Source organism: Lolium rigidum, chromosome 6, assembly GCF_022539505.1.
Source record: "Lolium rigidum isolate FL_2022 chromosome 6, APGP_CSIRO_Lrig_0.1, whole genome shotgun sequence".
Taxonomy (NCBI): Eukaryota; Viridiplantae; Streptophyta; class Magnoliopsida; order Poales; family Poaceae; genus Lolium; species Lolium rigidum.
Window position 1 is genome coordinate 15,879,624 of NC_061513.1, and position 8,404 is coordinate 15,888,027.

Below are 8,404 nucleotides of genomic sequence, written 5' to 3' on the forward strand. Positions count from 1 at the left end.
ATAAGACTTCTCATTGATATTCCATAACGATAACTCACACCAAGGGATACATAGATAACCAACTAAAGAGAGATACTTCCATACCGCAACACATCTTATATGATAACTTCCCTACTCATGATATGACACTACATGAAAGTAAAAAGATAAAAGATAGTGATGATATGATACCGCGGCACTCCCCCAAGCTTGGAACAAACCAAGGGGATGCCAATACCGATGACGAATTACTCCTTCGGCGGTGGTGATGGTGAATTCCGGATAAGCTTCTCGACGAGCTCCTTTAGCTCATCAATCCTGTACGTGAGGTTGCGGATCATCTCTGAATTGTGCTCGACGCGGTTAAGAAGTACGTCCGACGGCGAGTCCCAACTCTTAGAGTTGTTTCCCCACTCTTCAGCTTCAGGCTTCATCCTTCCTGCAGCGTTAGAATGATCTATGTCCCGAGCTTGTCGGGCAGCACCGCCTTGGGAACCCTTTCAGTTTGACTATTATGAATTAGAATGTGGAAGGGGTGGTAGGTGCCTGGAGGAGATGTCCTTGGAGCTAGGTAGTGACGTGGAACTCTTCCTCCGGTGCTAATTCGTGCGCTTTTCTTGCCGTTGAACGGGTTTGACACCACTCCGATGCTTGCGACGGTGGCACGCGGGCGTACTCGCGGAACTTCCCCAACCTCCTCTTCATCCTCCTTGACTTCTTCTTTCAACTCGGGGTCTTGAATATCTTCCTCCGAAGGCTCCTTGTCCTTGTTGTTGGAGACCATGGTGCTTCTAGATCAAAGACGGATCCTGGCAGAAACAGCTCAAAACAAAACACGTCGAGAAAACGATATACGGACCTCCAGGGGTCCGGGGGATTATATAGCAAAAAATTTCACGACAAACGGAAAGTACCAGGTCGAACCAGAGTCGGAGAGGGGCGACGAGGCGGCCTCCTCACAGGGTGGCGCGGCCAGGCTGGGGCCCGCGCCGGCCTGTGGGGGCACGCCCTCGTGCGTCTCCTCCACTCCGTTTCGATCTCGTAATTTTTCATATTTTCCAAAAGTTGCAGAAACATTGTTCGGAAAGTTAAACACGGACTTTTTCTTACCAGAATCGTTACCTATTCAAAGTCGGACTCGCGAGATCGTCAACTTGGCCTTTGATGAAAGCTTCCGGAGTTACCACTTGAATAACATCAACATCTTCATTATAAGAATCACCCGAGATATAATGCTTGAGTCTTTGTCCATTCACCACTTGTGTGGCATTACCTTGCAAAGAGCTAATTTTAATTGCTCCTGATCGATATACCTCATCAATGACATATGGTCCTTCCCATTTTGAGAGTAATTTCCCTGCAAAAAATCTGAGACGAGACCGATACAATAGGACTTTATCTCCAACATTAAATTCTCTTTTGATAATTCTTCTATCATGCCATTTCTTAACTTTCTCTTTAAAGAGTTTAACATTTTCATATGCTTCACTTCTCCATTCATCTAGAGAACTCAATTGTAGCAATCTCTTCTTACCGGCAAGTTTAGGATCTATATTTAGTTCTCTCACAGCCCAATAAGCTTTGTGCTCTAGTTCTAAAGGTAAATGGCAAGCTTTCCCATAAACCATTTTATACGGTGACATACCCATGGGATTTTTATAAGCAGTTCTATAAGCCCATAGTGCTTCTTTCAATTTAATAGCCCAGTTCTTTCTAGATTTATTAACGGTCTTTTGCAAGATAGATTTAATCTCTCTATTTGATAATTCTACTTGCCCACTAGTTTGAGGATGATAAGCGGAAGCAATTCTATGATTAATACCATATTTAGCAAGAGTTTTTCTAAAACCACCATGAATAAAATGAGAACCTCCATCAGTCATAATATATCTAGGAACTCCAAATCTAGGAAAAATAATATCTAAAAGCATTCTTAAAGAGGTCTCACCATCAGCACTTTTTGTAGGTATGGCTTCCACCCATTTAGTAACATAATCAACAGCAACAAGTATATGAGTGTTACCTTCTGAAGAAGGGAAAGGACCCATAAAGTCAAATCCCCAACAATCGAATGGTTCAATAACAAGAGTATAATTCATAGGCATTTCATTGCGTCTGGAGATATTACCAACCCTTTGACATTCATCACAAGATAAAATGAACTTCCTTGCATTTTTAAAGAGAGTTGGCCAATAAAAACCTGATTGTAGAACCTTTTGCGCAGTTCTATCTCCGGCGTGATGTCCTCCATAAACACTACCATGACATTTACTCAATATCTCCTGTTGTTCATATTCAGGAACACATCTTCGTAGAATACCATCCACTCCTTCTTTATATAAGTGTGGGTCATCCCAAAAATAATGCCTCAAGTCATAAAAGAATTTCCTCCTTTGCTGAGCTGAAAAAGTTGGAGGCAAGTACTTGGATACAATAAAGTTAGCATAATCAGCGTACTGATGTCTACGGGTGCTTCTATTCTTGTAGACAGTGTTGGGCCTCCAAGAGCAGAGGTTTGTAGAACAGCAGCAAGTTTCCCTTAAGTGGATCACCCAAGGTTTATCGAACTCGGGGAGGAAGAGGTCAAAGATATCCCTCTCAAGCAACCCTGCAATCACGATACAAGAAGTCTCTTGTGTCCCCAACACACCTAATACACTTGTCAGATGTATAGGTGCACTAGTTCGGCGAAGAGATGGTGAAATACAAGTAGTATGGATGTATATGAGTGGTAATAACAATCTGAATAAAATATGGCAGCGAGTAAACATGCAACAGAACAGTAAGTAAACGGAGTTTCGATGCTTAGAAATAAGGCCTAGGGATCATACTTTCACTAGTGGACACTCTCAACATTGATCACATAATAAAACCACTCTACACTCTCTTGTTGGATGATGAACACCACTAATTGCGTAGGGCTACAAGAGCACCTCAATGCCGGAGTTAACAAGCTCCACAACATTCGATGTTCATATTTAAATAACCTTAGAGTGCATGATAGATCATTGCAATTACACCAAGTACTAACATAGCATGCACACTGTCACCATCACACTATGAAGGAGGAATAGATCACATCAATACTATCATAGCAATAATTAACTTCATAATCTACAAGAGATTAAAATCTTAACCTACGCTAAGTACTACACGATGCACACACTGTCACCATTACACCGTGGAGGAGGAATAGACTACTTTAATAACATCACTAGAGTAACACATAGATGAATAGTGATACAAAGCTCATATGAATCTCAATCATGTAAGGCAGCTCATGAGATCATTGTATTGAAGTACATAGGAGAGAGATTAACCACATAGCTACCGGTACAGCCCTTAGCCTCGATGGAGAACTACTCCCTCCTCATGGGAGACAGCAGCGTTGATGAAGATGGCGGTGGTGTCGATGGAGATGCCTTCCGGGGGCACTTCCCCGTCCCGGCGGCGTGCCGGAACAGAGACTCCTGTCCCCTAGATCTTGGCTTCGCGATGGTGGCGGCTCTGGAAGGTTTCTCGTACCGTGGCTTTTCCGTATCGAGGTTTTAGGTCGAGGAGGCTTAAATAGGCGAAGAGGCGGAGTCGGAGGGCTGACGAGGTGGTGACACAATAGGGGGGCGCGGCCCAGGCCCTGGCCGCGCCGCCCTATCATCTGGTGGCCCTGTGGCCCCCCTCTGGTGGCTCTCGGGTGTTCTGTAAGCTTCGTGGATTTCTAAGATGCTGGGCATTGATTTCGTCCGATTCCGAGAATATTTCCTTACTAGGATTTCTGAAACCAAAAACAGCAGAAAACAGCAACTGGCCCTTCGGCATCTTGTCAATAGGTTAGTTCCGGAAAATGCATCAAAACGATGTAAAGTGTGTATAAAACATGTGAGTATCATCATAAAAGTAGCATGGAACATAAGAAATTATAGATACGTTTGGGACGTATCAAGCATCCCCAAGCTTAGTTCCTACTCGCCCTCGAGTAGGTAAACGATAACAAGAATAATTTCTTAGGTGACATGCTATCATAATCTTGATCATACTATTGTAAAGCATATGAGATGAATACAGTGATTCGAAGCAATGGTGAAGACTGTTAGAGCAATATGCTTGTTGTATTACCAGGGGGCCAAAGGCCACAATATATAGTACATGTACATGTGCACATATGCAGAAAGCCCCTAACATATGGGGAAACTACAATAGACAAATATATACATCTAACACCCCCCCCTCAAACTCATGGTGGATCCACAACACTGAGTTTGGAGAGTAAGAAATCATGCTGCACTCGAGTCTGTGCCTTCGTAAAGAAATCCGCCAATCGCAAATCTGAAGGCACATAATGAACCGCAACAACATCATCCCGTACACCGTGCACGTGTGTAAAAAGCATCAACACCAATATGCTTGGTCGGCTCATGCTTGACCGGATCACGTGCAATACCGATAGCACTCGTACTCGTCGGACAAAAGTGGAGTGGGTGTCGTAACGAGACCCCAAAATCTGCAAGCAACCACCGTAACCAAGTCACCTCAGCAATCAACAAAGCCATAGCCCGCAACTCAGCCTCAACACTCGAACGGGAAACTGCGACCTGTTTCTTCGTCTTCCAAGCAACAAGCGAACCACCAAGATGAAGGAGATATGCCCTAGAGGCAATAATAAAGTGGTTATTATTTATATCTTTATGTTTATGATAAATGTTTATATATCATGCTATAATTGTATTAACCGAAACATTAGTACATGTGTGATATGTAGACAAACAAGAAGTCCCTAGTATGCCTCTTAAACTAGCTTGTTGATTAATGGATGATTAGTTTCATAATCATGAACATTGGATGTTATTAATAACAAGGTTATATCATTATATGAATGATGTAATGGACACACCCAATTAAGCGTAGCATAAGATCTCGTCATTAAGTTATTTGCTATAAGCTTTCGATACATAGTTACCTAGTCCTTATGACCATGAGATCATGTAAATCACTTATACCGGAAAGGTACTTTGACTACATCAAACGCCACCGCGTAAATGGGTGGTTATAAAGGTGGGATTAAGTATCCGGAAAGTATGAGTTGAGGCATATGGATCAACAATGGGATTTGTCCATCCCGATGACGGATAGATATACTCGGGCCCTCTCGGTGGAATGTCGTCTAATGTCTTGCAAGCATATGAATAAGTTCATAAGAGACCACATACCACGCATGTATGAGTAAAGAGTACTTGTCGAGAGACGAGGTTGAACAAGGTATAGAGTGATACCGATGATCAAACCTCGGACAAGTAAAAATATCGCGTGACAAAGGGAATTGGTATCGTATGTGAATGGTTCATTCGATCACTGAAGTCATCGTTGAATATGTGGGAGCCATTATGGATCTCCAGATCCCGCTATTTGTTATTGGTCGGAGTGAGTACTCAACCATGTCCGCATAGTTCACGAACCGTAGGGTGACACACTTAAAGTTGGATGTTGAAATGGTAGAACTTGAATATGGAATGGAGTTCGAATATTTGTTCGGAGTCCCGGATGAGATCCCGGACATCACGAGGAGTTCCGGAATGGTCCGGAGAATAAGATTCATATATAGGAAGTCATATTCCAAGTTTGGAAATGATCCGGTGCATTTATGGCAGGTTCTAGAAGGTTCTAGAAAAGTCCGGAAGAAATCACCATGGAAAGTAGAGTCCCGGAGGGACTCCACCTTGCATGGCCAGCCAACCCTAAAGGGGAGGAGTCCAAGGTGGACTCCCCTAGGGTGGCCGGCCAACCCCCCTCATGGAAGGGGGAATCCCACCCCAAGTGGGATTCCCACCTTGGGTAGGTTTCCCTACATATGGGAGGTTTCATTGTTGGGGTCTTATTCGAAGACTTGGATACCAACACTTGGGGATTTCCACCTATATAATGAGGAGGAGAGGGAGGGGGCTGCCCACTCTTGGCCGCACCACCTAGGGCTGCCCTTGGCCGGCGCCCTAGCCTCCCCCTCTCTCCCCAAACCCTAGCGGTCTCTCTCCTCCACCACATCCCGCACGCTTAAGCCGAAGCTCCGCCGGATTTCTCCACCACCACCGACACCACGCCGTCGTGCTGTCGGATTCAAGAGGAGCTACTACTTCCGCTGCCCGCCGGAACGGGGAGGTGGACGTCGTCTTCATCAACAACCGAACGTGTGACCGAGTACGGAGGTGCTGCCCGTTCGTGGCGCCGGAAGCGATCGTGATCAAGATCTTCTACGCGCTTTTGCAAGCGGCAAGTGAACGTCTACCGCAGCAACAAGAGCCTCATCTTGTAGGCTTTGGAATCTCTTCAAGGGTGAGACTCGATACCCCCTCGTTGCTACCATCTTCTAGATTGCATCTTGGCTTGGATTGCGTGTTCGCGGTAGGAAAATTTTTGTTTTCTATGCAACGTTATCCAACAGTGGTATCTGATGGCGTGTATTTCACACGTTCGTTGGGCAACCCCAAGAGGAAGGTATGATGCGCACAGCAGCAAGTTTTCCCTCAGAAAGAAACCAAGGTTTATCGAACCAGGAGGAGCCAAGAAGCACGTTGAAGGTTGATGGCGGCGGGATGTAGTGCGGCGCAACACCAGAGATTCCGGCGCCAACGTGGAACCCGCACAACACAACCAAAGTACTTTGCCCCAACGAAACAGCTGAGGTTGTCAATCTCACCGGCTTGTCTGTAACAAAGGATTAACCGTATTGTGTGGAAGATGATTGTTTGCGAGAGAAAATAGTAAAAACAAGTATTGCAAGCAGATTTATATTTCAGTATTAAAGAATGGACCGGGGTCCACAGCTCACTAGAGGTGTCTCTCCCATAAGATAAAAGCATGTTGGGTGAACAAATTACAGTCGGGCAATTGACAAATAGAGAGGGCATAACAATGCACATACATGACATGATAAGTATAGTGAGATTTAATTGGGCATTACGACAAAGTACATAGACCGCCATCCAACCGCATCTATGCCTAAAAAGTCCACCTTCAGAGTTATCATCCGAACCCCTCCAAGTATTAAGTTGCAAAACAACGGACAATTGCATTAAGTATGGTGCGTAATGTAATCAACAACTACATCCTCGGACATAGCGCCAATGTTTTATCCCTAGTGGCAACAAGCACAACACAACCTTAGAACTTTCGTCACCGTCCTGGTGTCAATGCGGCATGAACCCACTATCGAGCATAAATACTCCCTCTTGGAGTTAAAAGTAAAAACTTGGCCGAGCCTCTACTAGAAACGGAGAGCATGCAAGATCATAAACAACACATATGTAATAACTTGATAATTAACATGACATGGTATTCTCTATCCATCGGATCCCGACAAACACAACATATAGAATTACGGATAGATGATCTTGATCATGTTAGGCAGCTCACAAGATCCAACAATGAAGCACAATGAGGAGAAGACAACCATCTAGCTACCGCTATGGACCCATAGTCCAGGGGTGAACTACTCACTCATCACTCCGGAGGCGACCATGGCGGTGTAGAGTCCTCCGGGAGATGAATCCCCTCTCCGGCAGGGTGCCGGAGGAGATCTCCGTAATCCCCCGAGATGGGATCGGCGGCGGCGGCGTCTCGCAAGGTTTTCCGTATCGTGGTTTTTCGCATCGTGGGTTTCGCGACGGAGGCTTTAAGTAGGCGGAAGGGCAGAGTCGGGGGCCGGACGAGGGGGCCACACCATAGGCGGCGCGGGCCCCCTTGGCCGCGCCGCCACGTGGTGTCGCCACCTCGTGGCCCCACTTCGTATGTTCTTCGGTCTTCCGGAAGCTCCGTGGAAAAATAGGCCCCCGGGTCTTCGTTTCGTCCAATTCCGAGAATATTTCGTTACTAGGATTTCGAAACCAAAAACAGCAGTAAAATGAGAACCGGCACTTCGGCATCTTGTTAATAGGTTAGTTCCGAAAATGCACGAATATGACATAAAGTGTGCATAAAACATGTAGGTATCATCAATAATATGGCATAGAACATAAGAAATTATCGATACGTCTGAGACGTATCAAGCATCCCCAGTGCTTAGTTCTCGCTCGTCCCGAGCGGTGTAAAACGATAACAAAGATAATTTCTCAAGTGATATGCCATCATAACCTTGATCATACTATTTGTAAACATATGTAGTGGATGCAGCGATCAAAACAATGGTAATGACATGAGTAAACAAGTGAATCATATAGCAAAGACTTTTCATGAATAGTACTTCAAGACAAGTATTAATAAGTCTTGCATAAGAGTTAACTCATAAAGCAATAAATCAAAGTAAAGGCATTGAAGCAACACAAAGGAAGATTAAGTTTCAGCGGTTGCTTTCAACTTGTAACATGTATATCTCATGGATAATAGTCAACATAGAGTAATATAACAAGTACAATATGCAAGTATGTAGGAATCAATGCAC